This window comes from Halyomorpha halys, unplaced genomic scaffold (assembly GCF_000696795.3).
Source record: "Halyomorpha halys isolate HHAL.00 unplaced genomic scaffold, Hhal_1.1 Scaffold1471.1, whole genome shotgun sequence".
Lineage (NCBI taxonomy): Eukaryota > Metazoa > Arthropoda > Insecta > Hemiptera > Pentatomidae > Halyomorpha > Halyomorpha halys.
The window spans coordinates 206036-230905 of record NW_027104806.1 but is presented as its reverse complement, the minus strand read 5'-3'; the positions used below and the strand labels follow the sequence as shown (position 1 = coordinate 230905).

Genomic DNA, 24870 nt, shown 5'->3' with positions numbered 1-24870 from the left:
GGTACTCTCGTGTTTTTTCCCCTTTTGATTTCCACTTTTCTAGATTTACAAAAAAATCTCTATCATTCTGTCCATAAGATTCTATTGAAGATAAGAAAATTAAGTATTTGCGTGTTTTAAATCGCTTTGGACGGTGGTGGGGATGTTTGAAGAGTAGGTTGCCATCATAGCTAGTTCTTTACTTTGTATTACCCCCCAAAAAGCTTAGTGTTTTCTCTTTCGTTAACTGAATATCTGTCAAGCTTTTAGATACTTTATCAAGCAGGTTTTTTTCTCAATAATAATCAGTCCTATATTTTAATTATTTTCATATATGCTATCATTGCTAAAAATAATTGAATTTATTTCTAAAAAAAAAATGAATAATTAAATTAACATCATAGGCATCCGAGAACAAAAACTTAAATGTTAGGATTCCTTTTTGAATGTTTATAATAATTTATACGTACACAATATAATCTCTCTAATTCGAACAAATTACCTACAAGGTTTCGGATTAGTAAAAACTTCATTAGTGACAATTCAGTTATAATAAATTATTGTTAGTTATTAAAAAGTACCCGAAGAGGTGGAATGCGTTAAAAAATTAATCAAATGGTTCATAGAAAAAATCCATTTTTACTTTATTAAAACCTCCTGTGCAATAGTTAATTATATATTTTGAACATTTTAAACAACTACTCATCGTATAAACTGTACAATTTTGTACTTCATAGAAAGTTAATTATTTCTATAAAGTACTTAGTTAGACCACCTTTTACCCTCGTAGCCTCTAATCTGGTTCTAGCGACAGAAGTGGAGAAATAGTAAAACCCCTTAACAAGAATATTAATAGATTTGTGGTTTTTTTAATCCTTTCATTTATTCGGTTTACTTTCTGAGAATATTTACTATTTTCGATAAAGAAAAAAAAATATCGTATATCTCAAGATAGCCCGAGTGATTAACTTAACTTTAAAGATGACACAATGATTTATCTGAACTGACATTCTATTGCATAACTTTCTACAATCTAGATCATCTCAACGTCACATTTTGCACCATAAATCCCACGAAACGTCAAATGCATTGCAACATCTCCCTGCTGGCGATAATTAGAAGATTTTAACACAGAGGGAAGATGGATGAACACAATACAAGACAGGATGGGAGGACTGGAAAGATTCTGCAATGGTTTGGAAGTGGGAGTAATTAGTTAAGTTGGAGAGCCGTGGACCTGTCAATAGGGACCCTGAGATAAGGCAGGTTATTTATCTTGAAGAAAATAGGCCATTAGGATATTGTTTAGAGTCGAGGGGTTATTACAATATAATAATTAATCGCTCTCTTCAAACTAATTAACTTTTCCAATTACCCCAGCCTTCCCTTTACGACAATATTAACATCTGATAGCGGCCCTAACCATCCCTACCTCCCACACTCAGTTCCGCATCGTTTTATACTCGTTATTCTTTATCTAAATGGGATTCGTATTTCCCCCACCCAATTTATCCTAAGCGCAATCTTCTCTCTCTATATATTACTTAGCCTATTAATAAAGCATTCCTTTATGTATGGAAGCAACGTACCTTTTACCCCAGCGTTCTTTATCTGAGCTTAACTTTATTGTTTACCTCTCCTTATTTCATTTAATAATATAGTTGGCCATAAAACCTCTGATCAAAGACAAATGATGAATAAACCACAAATAAAACAAAGGACTGAGTTGGGCGATTGGAAAAAAACCTAAAACAAGGTAACTGTGTAAGCTGGACAAAATACAAGAATAATTCAAAGTCCATAGACATACCACAAGTCAAAAAATCACAATGCTGTCTTCCTGTTTTAGAAGAAGGCCTACACATAAAATGCAGCCTAATTATTTTTAAAAATTACTTTCTACCACAATCAAAACAGAAACGCATTTCTGGCTGCCCTGAAACTTTTACTAATCGGATAAATGATTTGATTAAGTTACGAGTTCGGTTTTTTCCTTGTTTCTCTCTTATAACTCCTTAAAAAAAAGTAAACCGTTTTTGGCTTACGGTTTACAACATACTGATTATCCGAATTAATAAGTTACGGTGCTTCTTCGACGCAGAACTCAGTAATGTTTAATTTGATGTGCTATTTATTTTTCCCTAGGATGCTTAGTTTAGGAGTTATAGGAAAAACAAGATAAAAGATCTAACTCGTTACTTAATTTAGTTTTAAAACCGTCAGAAATGGGTTTCTTTGTTGGGTTTGGTAAAAACAATTTTTGAAAATAATTTTCCGCTGAACGTTATTTGAGCTGATTGTATGCAGAGGGTTCCTACCATTTCTTCCCCTCCTTGAATAAAACATTGCCTTTTTATTTGAATTATCGCTAAACAATAAACACGAGATACTAAAACTTGTGAATTGATTTTCTTTTCTTTTGTATTATATTTACCTCAAGAAAATAATATGCTATAATTACTTAAAAGATGGTCTGGACGACGTTATAGACAAGAAGGTTGAGGTGAGGGCCATGCAGTGCTTAGTTCGGAACGTTATGGGATCTAATCCCACCTGGGGCCTGTTTCATAATGAAAGCCAATAGTATTAGTCCACAAGTGAAGTACACAAACTATTAAGTACAAACACTGATACATTTTTTTCATGACAAAGACGACTAATAGTGATATTACATGAGTTTAAAAGTAAAAAATAATCTGGCAGAATTGTATAAATCGGTGAAATCGTACCAAATACAAACTACAAGATTAATAGTATTAGTTTGTACTCTATTATGAAACAGGCTCCTGGTAATCTATGTTTATTTTGTGAAGACCTAGAAATGAATTTTGAAATTCACCAATCTCGGGCTGTAGTGGAAGGGATGAGCATAAATAATTATAAATAAATAGGTAAAAAAATGGTCTAATTTAAATTGTATTCAAGTATTCAGAGCCATTTTCTGTGAGATACAAAAGTCCTGAGGGAAATAAAATAATTCCTAGGTTTCTATTGATTTTGGTGTAAATGACTTGAATTATCTAATAATTTCATACTCCTCATTCGTAAGTTGTAAGCGGAATCAAACGCGTTTTTAATGCGATGATTTTCGAGTGCCTTGTTGGCCACTGAAAAGTTCTAAAAGTGTAGTGTTTAATTGAAAATTGTTCATTTCTATTTTGATGATCAATAATGCTTGAAACAATAAATGCTTGATTACTTAATCCAAAGTTTTCACTTTAAAGATAAAGTGACAGTTACCTTGCAACAATCTGATGAGTAATTAAAAAAAAAATATTAGTTTCCAAGATGTTCTACTATGCAGTTCACTCGAGGATATAGAAGAACGGTATTATAAAACTATGTGCAGCCTATAAAAAGGATACCCGTTTTAATTGCTCGATCTTGCCAATTAATGTATTCATTAATAGTTAACTAAAATATCACCTGTAATGTTTTCTGTTTAAACAGTTATCATTAGAAGATTCTAAATTCTATTCATCAAAATGAAAGGTAACAAATAACAGGATGACGTTTTACTAACTTTTATCATCTGGGCACTAGTCAGATATATTTTCTTATCTAACTCTAAATAAAAATTTTAATTTGTCAGTGGCGTATTCCCATTGGTAATAATAAAGCAAATAAATATATCGCCTCCTTAATGGAACGCGTAATTTTGTAGTTAAATACCTTTTAATGTAGAGGAAATTAAACGTTTGTCTGTTAGACCGAGAAGTAGATGGGAGCATTTTATTAAGTTTAACCTATATTATTTGCACTTTAAAAGGTTTTTTTGAAGGGGGTATTTTTGGAGAAATCGATGATTGTTGGGATCCAACCTCCGTGTTCATTAGGTTACTATGTTCTACTTTTAATACGCTACCATGATTTGTAGTATGGCTTGTGTATTTTTTTTTTCGTCCATACGCGGTAGCATAGGAATGTTGGACTTGAAATATGATACTTTGGAGTTCAGAAATGTGGTCACGGTCAGCTCCTACTATATTACTCCCTGAAAAAAAAAATACAAATAGAGAAGGAAAAGGATGGGAGACATTACAAAGAATGAGTGTAAAAAATTAAAATTAGTGGAGTGGGAATGAGGTATGGCAGTTAATCAAGAAAGATAGGATCTATGTGATGGTTTATATATATATATATATATATATATATGCTGTATGCTAAAATACCGGTCCTCCGGGCTGGATCCTATGACAGGGAACAGTCATTACGGCGACCCCTCCTAGGGCTAATGGGACAAGGACGGAACGCGTAAAAGCTCGCGTACCGTTGCCGACCAGGGTATCCACTTAGCGGCTCCTCGAACCTGTTCTTGTGGTCTGTCTTCGGCCCGGGTCGTTCCACTGCGTTTTAATATCGTATCAGTTGGGGGTATCGTCAATCTCCACCTTATGGTCTTATAGCCCCATCGCTAAGGAAATATGGTTCGTGGATGACCAGGTTCAGAAAAAGAAATATGCAAGTCGCTTGAAAGATTAATATAAAAAGTATTTAATACGATACTCTAATGATATAATTACTTCCCATTGTTTTTATAGGTCACTTAAACAGAAAACCATGTATTTAGTTGCTTTTGGAATGCAACGCCTCTGTTCTACAATAAAATCTGGTAGTAATACGAAAGTAAAATCATAATTTTCGATAGATTCGTCTATGAATTAATATTCTAGATTGTTCATCGCATTTTGGAAATGAGTTGATACCCTGAGTTTAAATTAATAATGATTGATTACGTTTGGAAATTAGGAGTTTGATTTAATGACTCCCCTTTTTAGATTTGCTCATTAAATCATTGAAGATTAGCCGGGGCCGATCAATGAAATATAGTTAATCCAATTAACTCCATCCATTATCCCTCTTAATAAGCTCTGCAAAAACTGTTTAATCTACATTAATTGATTCATTAAATCTCTAATCTTTTCTTCATTGATGTTATAATATAATAGGACTAAAAAAAGGGTCTTCTTGTACTATAATTATTTGTGAAAAACCTCTACGTACAACAATAACAATGATTAAATATATTTTATAGTTTTAATTATATACTAATAAAGATAATTAGTGTATAGCTCAGCATTTCAGATGGTAGATTTTAGATTCCAGTCTTTGTTAGAAAATATTAAGTCTTTAAACTTTAAAATGAACAAATAATACATTTTTTCATCAAGTAATTTACGGAATAAAATTTAACGTTTCTAGGATAAAATCTTGAGCTCTCGATTCTCTCAAATATCCTAATAAACCTGCTAATTAAAATAGTTTTTTTGGTTTAAATATAATTATTATGTGTTTTCTTAGCGATTTACCCTGTATATAAAATGTTATGGGATTTAGGAAGACGACTTTCAGCAAGTTTCATCAAAATTATCGGATACGTTTTTGCACCATAGTAAATAGAAAAACGCGTTTATCTGCTATCGTGAACGGTATACAGGCATCATTAGTCAAAACCTTACAAAATCAAATAAATCTGTCCATTTGTTGTTCGTAATCATGGCACCAACACACTGACCAAAGGCCACACAAGTAGACACAAGAGCTCTGAAACACATAGATCCATTGAAAATAGTGTACCGAAAATTTGGTTGCATTTTGTTACCTAGTAAGATGAGAGTAAGAGTATGAGAATATCGCATGACATAAAGGCAAGGAGGTTAAGATGGGCGGGGCATGTGGCTCGAAGCAATCCATTAGGACGCCTCTTCACAACAATGAATGCCAGTGTAGAATGCAAGAGAACACGTGACTGTCCAAAAACCAGATTAGTAGGCAGAATCAACAAACTGGAAAGGAGTAGCCCAAGTGAAACAGTGAAGAAGGCTGGTTCGGATGGCCAAAGATGAACTAAGTCTGTAGAGCCAACCGAAAAAAAGTGAATCTCTCATAAATCATATAAAAATGAAAAGTTGAACATAATCAAGCATACTTAATGATATAATTTCATATTTATGATTTAAATATATTATAATATGAAATTATTATATGATATTAATTTCATAAACATGAGAAACATAGTGTGAATGCACCAAACGTAATACAATAATTATATACCCATTATTAATTTTCTAAAATTAGGTTTGTAAGAGGTAGTTGAGGTAAATTATTAGATTTAATATTTACTTCATAAATAAAATCCAGCTATGGATTGAAGTTCTAGGATATTGAAATTCCCAAATGAGAGAAAAATAGATAATTATATTGGTGAATATAAATAATAATACAAAAAAAAAAAAGTCAAATATTTAACGTGAAAGAAGATAGAAATACCTTTCTCTTTTTAAAACAATTCGTAGGTAGGTACGTAAATCACCTTTTGTGGTTCGAAAATTATTGATTTGAATTACTTTAAATTAGTGTGTTTATTTATTAAAATATATTATTTACTTTATTTAAAAATTTTTATTCAATTGTTTCATTTTTTATTTTTGTTTCAGGTAATTATTCGGATTTAGTACTGCCTTACTTTCTCAAGGTAAGCAATTTATCTGTTACCGGATAATGGTTATTTCGCAACCAGTTGAAAGTTTCAACATCCTACTTTAATACCTGCCAAGTGAGATATCGGAGCAATAATTTGGAGTAACTATATCAGAAAGAATAGTCGAAGCGGTAGGAAATATATGCAGGAGGAGATAAGGGGCAGATAGTTGGCTTATTGTTTTCGAAGCTGATATCGTTCGCCAGCGATAGAGCATTCTTATCGCTCACCAACAAATGGAGCAATTTGGTTTCGATAGGGCACGCGACCCCTAAATAGCTAGCATCTCATTTACAATATTTATTAAACTATGATCTATTTCATATTAATTGTTAATTCTTATAAAGTACAATCAACGTTTTGTCAATTGGGAATAATGATGGACAGGGGCGGGCAGTTCAAAACCATATAAATAGCCTTTTTATGGTTCTCTAATGTTATTCTGAGATCGTGTTCAAATTTTGATCTAGAGATTTTTTATGATAGGTTCAAAATAGAATGGAATAACACCTTAATTTCAATTACTCATTAAAACGCGTTTGATTATTTTAAATGACAGTTCGAAGTAGCAGTTGATCTTATTTCATATAGAAATAAAAATAAATAAATAGACTGTGTAAATATATAAACAAATAATATTACCTCCTGCACGGCCATGAACATCCATCATTTACTTTTACTGTCATTCTAACTGATCGTTTATGTCATTTCGACCTATTTGCAAGCTAATAGTGTTATTATGATAGATTTTAGATAAGTATTTGAAGAATAAAAAAGTATAACATTAATGGATGAAGGGATGTTTTTATTATTTCTTGTTATTTATTAAAGTACATGGTTGAATAATCACATATAATTAAATCGTTGGAAGCCTCTATGTGATAGGTTTATGGAGTTTTGACTAATTTCTGAGGTACATAATTTTCGAACTAATATTATGAAGCTTTTCTAAGCGTTTTTACCTGAAATTAATGTTCCCCAAGTGGGTGCTGTGACAGCCTGGGGTGCCTCTAGGGCAAGTGAATGCCACTTTCTCAAAACATTACAAAACAATTAAAATTAAAATAGCAAATATACAGTACATAATAGCTTCTACATTACTTTGCTTTGTTTTTTCTTGTTTTCCAACACATTCAAATACTAAGTATAATTTTGCGACATTATCGATTACTTGTTGACTCATCTCGACAAGGGTGTCACAATTTTTTTTAATCCCGATAAGGGTGCCGTGAATTTTTGCCGGATAATAAGGGTGCCATGGCAAAAAACTTTTGGGAACCGCTAGTCTAGTCAATAACTTAACAAATATTTTAGAGTTTGGATTGAGGAAATAGACCGAAAAAAGAATACTACTGAAGTAAACTGACATATAGAAATATAAATATATTTTATAAAATAGAGCGAGAATGAGAGAGGAGGAGAACCGGCGGTAACGAGCTAGGACAATGCAGAGCAAACGACCTTCCCCGCTGGTAAATGAAGAATTGTGAACCGCGGTGTAGGTGTGAAGCCGTGTAACGAACCTTTGTCCCACTCAAATCGTCCAAGCTTAGCTCTTCCTCGCCTTCTAGTTAGGAGCCTGCTGTCTTTATCTTATCATAACCGCTCAGTGTGGTCGATAGGGATTTAATTTAGTTCTATAATTTCGATATCCACTTCATTAACTAGAAACTAGTAGACTAACGCTCTGAACTTTCAACAACGTCTACATGACTCCTTTGGGACTATTAAGCATAGGTTTAGTAGCAATGGGCCTGTACTAAACCATTGAGTCCATTCCATTGGTTCCTAACATTTTCTCAGGTACTTCTCATCCAATCATCGTTATGATAATAATGCCGTAAATGAGAAAAATATTTTTTTTATTTTTTTTTTTGGTATTGTAAGATAATAATATACAAAAAAGCAAATTAGGAAAATTATATACAAATAAAAGAAATAAAATAGTATTAATACAAAATAAACTATCATAAACAATTATGTAAACTCTAAGGTTAAACGTGAGGAGCGTCTCTAAGGAGACGCAATAACACGCGAAACAGAAAAGTAGATTTGAGAAAACGAAATTTAACTCACTAAAAGACGGAAAATAAAGAAGTAAGTTATATTAAATTAAAGTCGAGAAAGGTTAAATAAAAGTAAAATTAATAATAATAAATGATAATCAATGAGATAAGAACAAATCTAAGGTTATTATTTTTATTGTGTACTTTTTAAACCTTACAAAAACAATCACAAGTAGCCAAAAGTTCTAAATTTATTTTAAATTACTTGTTAACTTGAAACCTGTCAGGAACTTCTTATATAGTAAAAATTATTCCATGAATCAAAACAAACATATTCCACTATATATAAATATGATTCTACACTGTTTAAAAATAAAATAATTAAATTAAAAACAAAAAAAAAAGAATTTAAGTATTTAAGACAATTTGTACTGTATATGTATTTTCTTTAACCTTATAAAAACTTTTACATGTGACAAAAGATTTAAAATTAATTTTTTTTTTTTTGTGTGCCAGATTGTAATATCTATCAATAAATAAATCTATCAATAAAAAAAAAAAAATTAAACCTAGGAAATGCTATAATTTAGAAAGGAGGAAATGTGCTTTTAAAAAGTTAAATACCAATACGACTTGAGCTTTCTCATCGGTGAGAGCTTCAGATAAATTTGTAAAATGTATTATGAAGAAAAATGTAGATGTGTTACGACTAGATGCTGTTTCTCAGGATTCGCGCGGTAGTATAATGAGGGAGGGCCAGTGCAGAATCGAGCTACAAGAAAACTGCATTATGGCCCGATATTCGAGTGTAACTAACACCTTGGTCTGTTGGCCTGGCTTTTAATGTCGTCCCGATATTTTACCCCAGCACCCATTACCTACTTGTCTCTGTCCCTGGTTCTCTTCCATCGTCAAAATTACTAATTGAATAAAGAAATTAGAGTTGAAAGCCGGTTTCCTAATTGTTTTTCATTGAAGCCCCTTCGAATTAGGGCTGACAAAAAAAAAAAAAAAAAAAAAAAGACTTGGGTGAGATATTATATAAAAAAAGTATTAACAGTTTATTTGGAAAGCATGCTTCATTCACTCGATTTTTCTGGTTATTCAAATTCGATTATAATCACAGTAAATAAAAACCAAGGAAAAAATATGTACCTATTAACAGAAATTTATGATCTAAGGGGAAAATACTTCTTTGTTTTTTCAAACCCTATACGTTCAAATCTTCTTTTCCAATTATTTGTCTCTGAGTTCAAAAGTCCATTTAACTCGTCATATATGATAGTGATGGGAAAAGTAGTGCCTATAATTTTTAACGACTAGGGTTGAGAAAAAATTATTAAAAAAAATGTTTCAAGCAACTGGCCTTTTTAGATAGAATACACATTATTTTGTTAGAAATGATTTATAGACAACTGAAAATGATTGTATACTTTCGAGACAGAACATCCGACACATAAATATATTGTTAATTCAAAATTTTCGATTTCTTTTCGACAAAAACATTCCCGTTACCAGAAAGACTCTTTTCTCAAAACGACAACAATAGACAAATTCAAAAACTATCATTGGGACCTTAAACAATGCTAGTAGACCTGTCTAGATACTCTAAAAATAAAAAAAAGCCCACTTATCTCTTGTTCTTCAAAATATGCCGAAAACTTTTATAATTTGCACAGACGGATCAAAAGCATCATCCTTCGTAACTAATGATTCAACGTACAAAATTAAGCTCCACAAACTAAAAAAAGTCCAAGGATTAAACTAAAAATTATTAAAAAGGAAATCAAGTTCTGGGGTACCTCCAGTCGCAAATGCTGTAGAGAAGAGTTTGTACTGACCAGGCTGAGAATAGATCACACCAGGCTCACCCACTCCTATCTTATTTCAATTGAAACGCCTCCGAACTGCCAGTATTACAACAATAATTTGACAATAAGCCATATTTTCCAAGAATGCTCATATTTTACGTCGCACCTCAATAGCTTAAGATTAAACTCGGATATTTTAAAAACCCTCAGAGGTGATGATAAAACAGTGAAATTGGTGTTTCAATTTTTGAAATCAAAAAGTTTACTGACAAAAATATAACATCGGGCAAACAAAAAATAAATAAATAACGATAAAATAAATGTAAGAAAAATTAAATAAGATATAAATGGCATTAATGACCAATGATGTTTTACGCTACAAAACAAAAACAACTTCGAGACTTTCTGTCTGATTAAAAAATAAATTATGAAACTATTTCATTTAAAATTTCTGTGTAGTGTATTAGATGAATAAATTAATAGTTTGATCGTACCTTGCCAATCCAGACTATGTGCATTTTAATTATTCAATATTCGCATAGAGTATTTGGGGATGTTAATGGGTTGACTTGATACGCTAGCGAATTTCAGTCCTCCCTTGCGCGGAACGTCAATCTATCTTACTCTGGGTAGAATGATACCAGTATTCGGTTTAAAGTTCTCATTAACGTAATAAGGCTTATTCCCCTACTTTTTCGAAAAATTAACGTCCTATTTTTTGTTTAAAATATTAATCATTTGGCCGTTTGATCTACTACTAACAGCCCTAATGAAGGCTAGAAATTTTGGCCGAAACGTTGGCAAAATTAAATAAGTCATTTCAACTTATTTGTGTTATAATTTGACCGCATCTCTCAACCATATTCTCATAAAATATTAATCATACTCTATTAACTATGAGAGATCGAAAAAGTCTGATAAACTGAATATTCGATAAGAACCTTTATCTTTTATTCAAAACCCTGACGTACTGTTAGTTTCTTTTTTAGATTTGTAATTATTAGTCAACTTTATTTCCGATGCATGTTGAGGCAGGTTCAAAGCAGACATATAAAAACAACAAAATAAAAAACAGAATAATGAATTCTACGGGTATTAATCCCAAAAGTTTTTAATTTCTCCACATTCCAATTATCTCAAAAAATGATCACTGATATCGATTATATTTTAAGTTAAAAACATTTGTTTATATCTATAAAATCTTTTTCTTAAAAAAAATAATATGTTCTAAATTATTATAAACTTTATTTTAAATTCTTCTAGAAATAAAATCATACATAAAGACCTTAATGTTCCCTACTTAACCGATCTAGCCCGAACCAGATATCACTCCTTACATTATTAACTCCCTAACCACTCAAACCCGCTAGTTTCTAACCTTCCTTCCTCTTCCATCCCTGACGATCCTCCGAGGTGCCTGAAAAGAAGATGGCCACGAGACCTGCTAATGTAAAACGTCATTAGAGTGCTGCCAATGGGTAGTTTCTCTACACGCCTGTAACACTCCAATTTAACTGAGATCAGATTTACTAAATGTATTATAATGTACAGTTGTAAATAGCAATAAATAAATATTAAAAAAAAAAAAATTCCTCTAGTAATTCCATATCATATTGGTCTCCCTATTTCTTCTTATTATTTATATTTTCAGTTAAACCCATGCATATTACACAAACTGTGATTCCAAATATTTTTCCATTTATCAAAAGATTTCTTTCTTGTCTTTAGGGGCCCATCTAAAAAAATTAAACATTTTCAAATATTTCAGGGATAAGTAAAAACGTCGTACCTTTGACCAAATTTACATATATTTAATTTTTGGTTAAAATATTTTTAGAAAGATCTATTCATTTATTTTAACCTAAACAAAGCCCTTTTTAAATTTAGTAAATTAATCTTCCCCACTATTAACTGTTAAACTCCTGACAGCTTTATCGACTACTAAATTTCATTTATAAACATATAATTTAAATTTTGATGTTTGAAACAGCACACGTTGTATATCCATTCTATAAATTACTGGATCTTATATTTTGTCATGTAAACCATAAATTTATAAAAAATATATTTAAATTTTAATAAATTGAGATTATATTGAACATGTTACAGGATTGAGATTAGTAATTATTTTTAAATTGAAACGTGATTTAATTTCTATATAGTTAGCGAAAATATCTGAAAGAGTAATATTTCCAAAAACTGAAAAACAAAATGTGCATCGAAGTTTTATAAAAACATTTCGTGTTACCATAATAACCATGAACCAAGTTCTAATAGTTCATTGAAGATTTGCTTCAAAAAGTAATTATGATATAATTATTTATGATAACAAGGGCAGCTCGCACACCACAAGTTTTTTTAAATATCACAAAGATTGAAAAGAAGAATAATTTCTTAAGTATATTCACGTTTTTTATATTATTTTAAAGAATATAATATTTAAAGGATTAATGTTATTTTCCCCAACATTTTTCTGTTGTAAATATTTTATGCAATGGATATTATTGATATGGGTTATTTGTTTTCCCTAATTATCAATTTTGCATAATTATATTTTTTCCCTAATTATCAATTTTGCATAATTATATTTTTTCCCTAATATGAAATAACATATTTTGTTCGAGTATGAGCCTAAAACGGTTATCAGTTAAGCTGTTTTGATTTTGATTAAAAAATGTTTCTTTTCATAATTTTAAAATGTATTTAATTTTCCAAAATTACGAACTATTTTAATTCTTTGGCTAATCTGATGCCGGAATCTGCTCATGGTCACGACAAAGCACAAGTTATTGTTTTTTCTACAGATACTTTTTAGCAAACTTATTTAAGAATTAAAGAAAATGTCTACCTTTTTAAACAGTGTTATATTGTTATTTTATCCTTACAAAAAGAAAATCTAAAACCGGAATAGGTCTTGTGACTGAAATTCTAACATTTATAGGTCACTTTCAAGAAAATCTCAATTAATGGAACAGTTAAAATATTAATTAAAAAACGCGTATAAAAAAATGCGGCATTGTTTTGAACTTCAAATGAAATGGAAGGAGAAAAAAAATGCTTCTCGGAATTACCAGGAAAGGTGGAATCGTAAAAAAAGAAAAGTCTGAATCTATCTAATCCAGCATCGCTGTTTCCTGCGTTTTTCTTCTCTTTTTAATAAAATTTAAAGTGAACCACCCACAGTCGATAATAAAAATGTCTTATTCATTTTAACTGAACATTTTCTTCTTTTGGCAGAGCGGGATATTAAAAACAAAACTTGACTGACGTTTCGTCTAATTGCTAAGACTACAATTTCATTGAGTAATAATATCATAAAACTTTGCGATTGTTTTCTATCTTATTCGACAGAGTTTCTAAATATTTGCAGTAAGAATAAAAATGATAGTTTCCACTTTCTAAAAGATAGTAGTGGCCAAAAAAAAAAAAAAAAAGTAATTGATCATATAAAAAAGAATAACTAGAATTATTACTATGAAGCTTGATTTTTAATTTTTATAATTTTTTTTCATCTTGTATATATATTTTATTAGTAGTATTTGTTTTTGTATATTGTTGTTATTTAATTTTTATTTTATTGTATTTTGTTTTTTAAAACTTATTGCCTTTCATTGTGGTAACTTGTATTATTTGTCAATAAATGTAAAAGAAAATTGTAAATGTAAACTTAAAGAAATTACTGTGATTTAAATATACAATAAAATTTTATAATGTGCTGAAAAACGTTAGGGCTTACGGTTTCTTAGAATATTTATTCTGTAGTCCAACCGCATTAATTTTATTGAAATAATTATTCTGTGGTTCAACTACATTAATTTTATTAAAATATTTATTCTGTAGTTCAACTATTTTAATTTTATTAAAATATTAATTCTGTAGTTCGGAATGTACTAGAAAGAAGTGTCTTACCTTAGTGGAACTGCTTTTATTTTTATTATTATTACTGTCTAGCGATATTCCAATGCCTTGATCCCATCTCGAAAATGAGATTCCTCCAGGCCTGCAAAATACCTCTCCAATTCGGTTATCAGTTCTTCCCTTGTAGGAAATCTCCGTCCACCTTGGAAAATTTTCAGCTTGGGGAAGAGATGAAAGTCTGATGATGCCAAATGAGGTGAATAAGGTGGATGTGGCTAAAATTCGTACCTCAGTTCATGAAGTTTTGCCATAGCAATAGATAGCACGTGTGCGGGGTTGCCGTTGTCCTGATGAAAGATGACCTTTTCCCTTGCCAAACCAGGCCTTTTTTCACGTATCTTTTCCTATAGTTGGTCTAGGAGGTTTGCGTAGTATTGCCCCGTAATTGTTTGGCCAATAGGAAGATAATATATAAGCAGAATGCCACACCGAAGGTGGAGGTGACTCAGTATGTTTTAACTCCTTTGACTGCTGTTTTGTCTCTGGGGTATAGTAGTGGAGCTAAGTTTCATCTGTAGTCACAAACCGGCGCAAAAAATCTTATGGGTTGCGCTGAAAACGGGCCAGATTTTGTTCGGATATTTCCAATCTGATGGGTTTATGGTCCAATATCAAAGAGCTGCGGCACCCATCTTGGGGGTAATTTTTTCATTCCCAATTCTTCGGTTAAAATGTGATATGTCCTTTCAGATGACATCCCTACAGCTTCAGGAATCTCACGCATCCTCAGTCGACGATCCTCGATGAACTTTTGCAATAAATTCTGGGGTCGTTGAGCTTTTTGGCCGTCCACTACGGATCATCATCTAAGCAATTTGTAGACTCGCTGGTCCACTTGGCAACAGTTGAATATGAAGGGGCAGAGTCCGCCAGTGTGTTCTGAATGTTGGCATAAATTTCCTTTGCTTTCATACCTTTCTTACTTTGTAAAGACAAAGTACTTAATCACTGCTCGAATCTCAGTTTTTCCATTGTCATAAATCACTACGCATAAAACAACATCAAAGAATCGTCACTACCACTCACACCACGTTTTCACGTATTCATCATAATACATAATCAGTGTATAAATTGTGGTAAAAGAGAAATAATTTGACTGTGTTTTTTATGTTTTTGACTTATTAGGTGTTTATTGTATTTTTGACATATTAGATGTAAATATTTTGACCTGGGCAGAATAGCCTGTATGGAGTTTTTTTAAAAGGGTTAAATGATATGTCTCATAGTAAATTAAGATTGTCCCTGAAGATGGCCGAATTGGCCGAAACGTTGGACGTGTGAATGAAATAAATGTTTTGAGACTATAATTTGGATAGTGTTTTTGAATTATTTAGTAAAAAATTGCCAGTCTCAAGAAAGAAATTTAAAGATTATAAATAAATAAAATATTTACTTTATAAGTTAAAAGACAATAGCTCTCCTTATGAAACTAAAGATTTATTTTACTTAAATTATTTAATGTAAGTTTTACTGTTATATTTTACTTAAAAGATTTCCGTATGTTATAATATAAAATAACGACAACTCATGGATCAAGTCCAAAACAACTTTCTTAGAAATGAGCTGTAAACATATGTTGGAAAAACAACTTTGTTTCCTTATAAAAATTTATGCAGTTGTATTTATATAGCTTGTTAGGAGTTAACGGATAAATTTAGATTTTTACTCTCGGAACTTCCATTTTCCCCTCTATCACCTAAACAAATCATTTTAAACATTAAAAGTTGTTAAATGTTACAATATAAATTTAAATTGTAGGATGATAGTCCGTGTAGCGGTCAATAAGGCTAACAAAATAATAAAACAGAACTATTCATTGTTAACCAACGTTTCGTCCCACTTAGAACTCAGTTGAGATCTCTATTACAATTTGACACCCCTGAAAAAGCTCTGCAAAGTGGAGCGAAAAACGTTGGTTAACAAAAAAATAGTTTTCTTTTACTATTTGGATACATTTATTGACCGCCACCCCGACTATCTTTCTACAATCTACTTCATACGGTCAACTATATTCTAATAATAGTTTAAGTGGTTTTATGGTTTTTCGCAAGATAAATTTTAAGAGATATTTGCCTTTTGAATTGGTTGTTTTCCGCAATATTTTTATTTTTTTTTGTGATATTAGATCGAAAAATGGTAGACAGGTGTCCAATCAACCCGTAAGGGTGAAAAAAAATATTATTTTAGCAATTGTTTATATTATCAATAAATGGAATATGGTCTGGGTGCGGTCAAATTAAACTCAAGAAGTAATATTTGGTACTATTTTTATTTGAGCCAACGTTTCCCCCCACGTTGCAGGGCTTCTTCAGGGCTAAAAAAGATACAAACACTTAACATAAGTAAAAAAGTAAATGGAAAATTACAATGGTATACAACGAAACATAAAAATTAAAGGTTATAAACAATAAATGAAAACCGAAATAGTAACAGATAAAAAGAAGAAACAAGTAGTAACCAATAAACGTTTATATTATCGTTTCTTTCTTAGCTATTTGTGGATTTAAAAGATATTATATACAAATTTATTTCTTTTCATGAGTAAAATATTTTTAAAAAAAATAGCCGATACATAAACAATGCTTCCGATACAGTACGCAAAAAATAAAATCTTGTCATATTCGTTGGTAGCTTCCTTAAATACGAAGTTTCATAGAAAGTTCTTTCTTATTTATTTATTTAATGTAATTTACAACTGTACAAAATAATACAATAAGTAAATATGTTGTATGTTTCATATACACTTGAAAATCTTGGGAAGGAACCACCCATCGGTGGTACTTCAAACATTAATTAATTAAGAATTAGAAGGTCCCGTGGCCATCTTCTTTTTAGACGCCTTGGAGGATTATCAGGGATTTTTTAGGATGAAAGATTAAGAATTAATAGGTTAGGATGGTTAAGGAGTTTGGAATGAATAGACAATGCATATCTGTTTTGGGCCAAATCTGCAATGAATGGGATGATAAGGTCTCTGTGAAAGAGTTAATTTGTAACGTAATAAGGAGCATCAAGGATTTTACGTAGGATTTTTGATTGTAAGGATTGGATGCGGGAGGAATTTGATGGTTTGGTGGAGCCCCAGAACTCCATTCCATATGTCCAAATTGGTCTGATTATGGTAGTGTATACTAATTTTTTGTAGTGAATGGGAAGTTTAGAACGTTTGTCGTAAGTGTTGTAGCAATCAGAATCTACGAGCAGTTTCTTGTCGTTTCAGTCTTGTATGTGGATTCCAAGTAAGTCTCTTGTCAAGATGGAGTATCGATTCTGTTCAACAGGCGTTTGTGGAGTATTTCGAAAGGATACTGTAGGACAGGAGGGTAGAGGTTTACGAGGAGAGTAAAGGTGATTTAATGGGATTTGTCAGGATTTATTTTGATTCTCCAGTTTTGACACCATTCTTCAATAGATGTTATGTTTTTCTGTAGTGTTTGTGATGCATTAGTTGGGTCGTTGTGTACAGACAGTATACATGTGTCATCAGCGTATGTTGTTAGGACTGTGTTAGGTGTGGTGGGTTGGGATGTCAGCTGTATAAACCGTATAAAGAATGGGACCTAAGATATTACCTTGAAGAACACCAGCGGACTAAGAAAAGAGGGATGAGTAGGCTAGGTTATGATTTACTTTAAAGGTTCTATCAGTGAGGTAGGAGCGGATTATAAGGGAATATGTAGGGAGTAGGAATTGACGAAGTTTATAGAGCAGACCTGGATGCCAGACTCTATCAAATCATAGAAATTTAAAATATTTTAGTTGGTCCACTTTGTTAGGTTAGTGTTCTTATTCTACTCAAGAAAACAGATTTTATGGTTTTATAATGATATCACTGTACTATAATAGTATTAAAATATTTAAAATTTAGGACTGGTGGAATTTTTTTATAGGATATAACATTGTTGTTATTCGATTTTCATATCTACAAAACTCCTTGAATACGAATTTTCCTAGCAGTAAATAAATTTGTTTTTTTTCAAAATTTTCGTCTCAGATGGGACCTTGAATTTATTTATTTTTTCAATAATACAACAGAAAATTCAAAACGTTGGATTCGGATAATATCTTGATGAGTCAGAGATCAGTACAAAAAAATATCCTAAAATCAACTAAAATTTCTAGTTTTTGCTTTCTCTGAAAAATCTCAATCAAATAATTGAAAAAGAAAAAAGTAATTTTGTATTCTTACTTTTCTTACTTCTATCTTTACCAAATATTTGAAAAAATTAAGGTTTATTTTTGTGTTGCTTTCTAAAAAAAAATTATTAATCAATATTATCTTTTATTTATTTAATTTTACTTATTAATATTTTATTTATTTTGTATATCAATTATCCAGATAAAGTATTGAAACGTTTTAATTAACGTATACTGAAATCGGGATCTAGTATGCAACAGTTATCCGAATGGATATGGAACCCCCGGTAATTAAGGAAAAGCCTTGAGAAGATGGGGCGATGGATTTCACAGAAGTTCATTAAGTTGATGAACGTTGCCCTGATATAGGTTTCTGTGGTCACTGTACATTTTGCTCAAAGCATTTAACTTACTCCCTCATTTATCTGAATATGTGGACCAAATTGGAGTGCCCTAGTGTATTATTTTTCGATATTGTCTCAATAACCTTATTGGTTGTGGTCTATATTATATTTTATTTATTTATTTTATATAAAACCATACATTTTCACCACAATTCTCGTAAATTAAAGTTGGAAAATATATATATACATATTTTTTAAACTTCTTCTGTTTAATTTTTACATCATTTATATTTTAGTCCCTCTTCAATGAAAACCTAACGCGGATTTTTATTTATAAAAGACAGTTAAATTTTCAGTTTTATAGAAATCAATAAATACAGATAATTACAGTTATCTCTTGGGTATAATTTGAATCTCGATTTTAAACGGCATGGTATACCATTAATTTATGATGGTGTCTAAGAAAACATTTCAGAAAACTTTAAAATTTATTTGTATATAGTTAATACATTAACATTAATTTTTTTAGTGTGAAATATATCTTTAAAAATAGTTTGTATTTCATATTTTATATTTGGACAAAAAAATAACCATGACGCATTACGAATTTTCAAGTCAAGTTATACTGAACTATAAATTTAGATATTTATGTCATCTGTAATATATTACCTTAGGATTGAAATTTAAAAAAAAAAATGATGAATAAGACCACATATAATATTAACATTTAAATATTAAAATGAATTGTTTATTTTTATACTTTAATTATAAGAACTTTAAAAAAATTAAAAATTATATCCTGAAGTATGGATAGACTGATGTTATATATAAGGGGTATTCATGATCTATGTTAAAGTGTGTTAAATAGAAAAACTCGTGTTAAATCGAAAAAAATTGCCTTCTTTTGCCGTGGTAAAAAGAAATAACATTTAACATGGCTGAGAGTTCAGTTAAATCGAGAATGACGTCACACAATAGACCAGTTGAGATCGCCGCCATATTAGTTGTTGTGACTTTCAATACAGTTGTCAATTAGCTCATCTTCATTCTCTTTTTCACAAGTTTGAAGATCAATAAGACACTCATAAGCTAAACTTTCACAAAAATTCAACTTTTCACTCACTCTAGGCATGTTTTAATTAATTACTTAAATCAAAACTGAAGTAAACAATAACATGAGGGTCTGGAAGGAAAGGTTATAAAGGCTTATACAACAAGTTGCTGAGAAAATCCGCTAGGGACTCTTATGCATTTAACGTTTAACATGACTTCAAATAGGGCTGCTCACAATCCTATAGTTATAACTTTTAATATGGTTAAACATATAACATTTAACACAACATCATGAATACCCCTATAGAAAGGATGTGTACCTATTTAACAAACCATTATTGTTCTGTTTATGATGAGTATATATTTTTAACAATAATTATTGAAGAATTGGCGAAAGCTATGATTAGTATCGTGTTCAAACGCCAGGTTTTCTCCCTATTCATTAAAGTGTCAGTCTTCAACCTTATTGTCACAAGTTGTACTTAAGGATGATGGTCTTCTGACTCTAGATACCGAGGTGGAACTTGGGCTATGTAGTTGATAGCATACTGCCTTCCTTGACTATTACAAGCAAATAATAAACTTTATTATTAATTATATAATTCCACTATATATCATTAAACAACTGTATGAATATAGATTAAGTTTAAAAAAAAAATACTTTGTACCATTTAAATTATATTCTGAAAAAAATAAATAATTGAGAAATATTCTATTAAAAGTTGATATTTTTACTTCTCAAAAGTTTTTTTTAGGAAAATAAATAAAAATAAAAATTCTTATCAACTAAAGTAACTTAATTAGTTTTTAAATGAAATTTAAATTTTCTCTAGTCAAGTTGTAGTTGTAAGTTGTTTCAAATCAAAATCCACTTATCTACATGAAATACTTCCATAATATAACTTAAATCATAAATATTTTAAATAATAAAATTCCAAAAGTGGATATATTGACTTTTAATAGAATATTTTCCAATTATCAGAAAATACTCATTTTAGTAATACAATCAATGGTTATTTCAACATCTGTCATTATTTAAAAATTCTTTGAACGGGTACAAAGATTTTTAAATCCTCAACTTTCATTTAACTATTTTTCTTCTCTTTAACTGTACGATAAAAAGTATGATTTCGGTTTTCGAACCCTAGATTTTCGGATATTGTGTATGACGGTTGCGTGATGGATTAAGAAATTCTACGAGGAGATACATTATAAAATAATTTTTAAACATTTAGTATAATGTTAAAACAGCTATAAAAAAAAAATCAATTGATCATTTTTAATTGTATATCGAAAATTAAATGGATTATTTTTGAATGTACATACTAAGATATTTGAGATTTAGATTTAAAAAACCAGAAGAGTTTATTTTCAATTAAATAAAACCGTTTAGGTACTAGATTATAATGAACTATAAGCATTTCTCTGTAAAACAGTTAAGCATCATGTAATTTAAATTATTTCGTCACATGATAGTTTTCTACTAAATATTTTAATAACCGTTAAAAAAATAATTCAATATATAATTGAAATTCTATATCGTATGCCCAAAATTTCATTGTGAAATTGAAGATCAATTCTTTATTTATAAATTAGCCAAAATCTTCAAAGGGGTATAACTTACAAATGAACTGGAAGGTATTAATGTTTAACTTTGTTGAACTTTGTCGAAACACAATTAGCTGATGGAAGTTGGGGTTTCAGAACGGATTGGAGTTCCGACCCCCTGATCAATGATGGTTATCCTTTCTAGAAAATATTGAGAACCATTCCAATTTGGCATGCGCAAGGCTTCTAGTAACAAACCGGCTTAGAATAACAGGAGCAAATAGTGTCTCTTTCACCTCCGGTCCGAGGTTCTCTCCCAACATCAACATGCAGTAATTAACCACCGCATCCATGCCTTCTAATACATCTATGTAATTAATTTTAAACATACAATAGCTGAGGAAATTATTAAATCGAAATAATGCTAATAATAATAACTGTCATGTTTCTGCCTTTCATCCTTAGGATAATTATTGGTACCCTTTTCCTCTTTCGACATAACATAACTCTTAGTCCCTATCAATTTAACATTTTTTTATGCTTATTATTCTGTAAGTATCGTTATGATCTTTATACTTTATACTCCTAGTTATATTAAATGAGTTGTGGATAATAACTTGCGACCGAAGATGGTCGAGCCAAATCTCATTTGAATGATGTATGATCATTATGGGTCTAAGTTTTCTCATTTTTAGAATTGTTATATTGCTTTTATTTCCATTTTTGATGCTATGTTCTAACATTTATAAGCTTTAAAACAGCATTTGAATGTATCTTATTTATACCTGTATTATCAAAGAAGTGAAAGACTCCAAAGTTACAATGTTCTTTAATCATTATTTAGCCTTAAATGTGCTTTATTGTGTCACTTAAAACCCTCTAAAATGACACAATGATAAATGATAAATAAATGATATTTATGATTTAATGAAGTTTTCCTTACTTGTGCCTGTTTATTTTAGTTACTCTATTTAGGAAACAATACATGAATGGGTTAATGCATAGTCTAGATTCTACATCCTGTCTAACTATTTGTCGTAATGATGTCTCCAAGCGAGCAACATAACCTACACATCTTGACAAGCGTCTTACATGGAGTATCTGAACTAGACTGATTCAATCTAGCATAACATATACTGAACATATGAACATGATGTCCAACCGTCTTAGCACTTACTGTGAACTCCTTCCTTGGAAACTTAACCCAAAACAGCATTTAAATGAACTTAACGTTTGTAGGAGCTGATGATATATTTTCATAAATTCCGTAACTATACCTTTTTAATTAATCCTTCTTCCTCGTCGCAATCCTGAAATTTTTCATTATGTCAGAAGTATTACTTTTTGTCCTCTTGATAGTAGTCCCTGTTCGCATGAAGAAAAACCTAAATTGCTTTAAATAATAGTTTTATATGTATTTAATTTTTTTTTATCATTAATTTCACTTGCTTGTTTTAATTTACTGTTTATTTTTCTGTAAATATGGTATAAATGGTTGTAGCATACAGCTTTAGTTACTATTCCTTTGAAGGTTGGATTATTTAACAGTAGAATAAAGAAAGGATACATAGATAATAATAATGTATAAATACTAATAGTAGAGTACAAATAAAATTCTATCAATACTAATTGACTATCCACTGAATAGTAGAAAAAGAAAGGAAGGCAGGTCGATTATGGAGGGAATGTTCAAAGTTGTTGAGAGTTCAATCAGAAACGCGCTAATTGAGGAAGGTACTCTATATAGGAACCCGTTAAGGAATACACTAATTGGTTAAGGAAACCCTTACAGGAACGCTACTCAAATAACAAACAAATTATAAATAAAATGGTCATGATTTTTTTATGAAGAGGGAAACTGTAATGCATCTTGCTTTAATGTTTCCGGTGATGGACAGTATATATACGGTATTTTTCTGTTGCTATTGTGCACTGCGACCAAGTAGCTCCGATAAAGCACCCTCCTCTTATTATGATGATGATTAGGTCTGTAGGACAGTAATGCTTGCTAAAGATATACGTTTCCATGATATTTACGTGTTTACAACAATACTTCCCTGACCCTCATGTTTATCGGCTAGGGGATGGTCTGTCGTCTGTAGTTCCGTTCGATAGCGGGAAGCAGTCGGTAATAAATCTTTTTGCCCTGTCCAGATGAGTTTTTTTCTGTCGTTACATTTACATAAGTGGCAAAGAACGGTTTAAGATATCCGCTGCTTAGGAACAGTTGACTATTGGTATCGACATGATGTAGAAATAAAATAGGACACATAATGAGAGAGATTTATATTTATGTTTGTGAAATTCATTCTTTATTTTTTGTACTTTTTTTGTAAAATGTTATCTCATATCAAAGTGTCCGTGCAATCGAACTTTGTATTTTGGATATTTTTTGCACCCAAACCAGTTGTTGTTTTTACCTCACCCTAGTACTGTGTCGAAATGGCTGTTTATAATTAGTTGGTCAGTTTCAATTGAAGATGTGAGGTACTCTAAATCAGACGACCTCGGCAACGCATGTCCATAGGTTAGGTAGCTTGATGGGAGATGAATCAACATAATTTTTTGGGTCCTCTTGCAAAATGGGAAATGTAGGCTCTGATGAAAGAAGAGAGGGTAAAGGAACTAGGAGAGATCCAGAGAGGGCAGAAAAGAAATTAAAGTCCAATACACATTTCCAAAAATAGAATTTGAATAAACTGACCCACTATGTATATTTTTACTGTCACATAAGGGATATATTTGAGACGGATGTTCACTCTTTGGTTTATCAAGTTGAGCTAAATCATCTCTCTGAGCTACCTAACGCCATCGATGCTACGTAGAGGTTGTTAGCTTTTAGTGGATCAGGATATTCTATTGTAATCTATATTGATTCAAATAATAAGTTTTAGCATATGAAATAGTTATTATATTTATAGAATTAAAGGATTTTTAAGAAATGATGAGTTTTAATTTCGTGGGACCTCCAAAACCGACCTACCCAAGCCAGAATCGGACCGGCGCCGTTGCAGACTACAACGGCCTCTGACCCTTAGTTTGACACCAAATTTTCAAATGCATATTGATGATGATGATTTTATGTGTCAATATCATTGCTTTGATTCAACATGTTTTTAGATTTCCCAAATATTATTTATGTTTCGTTTTTTCATGAATTCCTTTAATTTAAATAGCTTTAAAACAGTGTCACATGAGAAGTGTTTTACGAATTCTACTGTGGTAAAAGGAAGGATTGTGGAGGAGAGATATATAAGATCATCGCCTTCTATGTTCAGTCCCTAAGGTTATTTAAATTTTAATTTATTTCTTCAAATTTAAGTTTGTTTTTTTTAAATATAATATATAATTTTAAAAAATTCACTTATACGTTCCCACGATTGAATTTTCTTTTTTGAATTCATTTTTTACATATGATTTGAAAACATTTTCTGTACTTACTATGTATAAAGAATACTTATCTCTTATTAAAAAAGTCAGAATTGCTTTAATTTTATAAATGAAATTTTAACCGTCATCCACCGTGTGTTTAGGCTTTCACTAGTTGGGATCTCTCTCTCTCTCTCTCTCTCTCTCTCTCTCTCTCTCTCTCT

General features: G+C 30.8%; 1 protein-coding gene across 1 annotated transcript in view; it reads left to right on the top strand.

Moving 5' to 3' along the window:
• Nucleotides 1-24870, top strand: part of LOC106689799 (LIM domain transcription factor LMO4) — a gene marked incomplete in the record, with an annotated part of 204057 nt that overhangs the window by 41640 nt on the left and 137547 nt on the right. The window contains 1 exon segment of the mRNA XM_067045436.1: nt 6417-6454.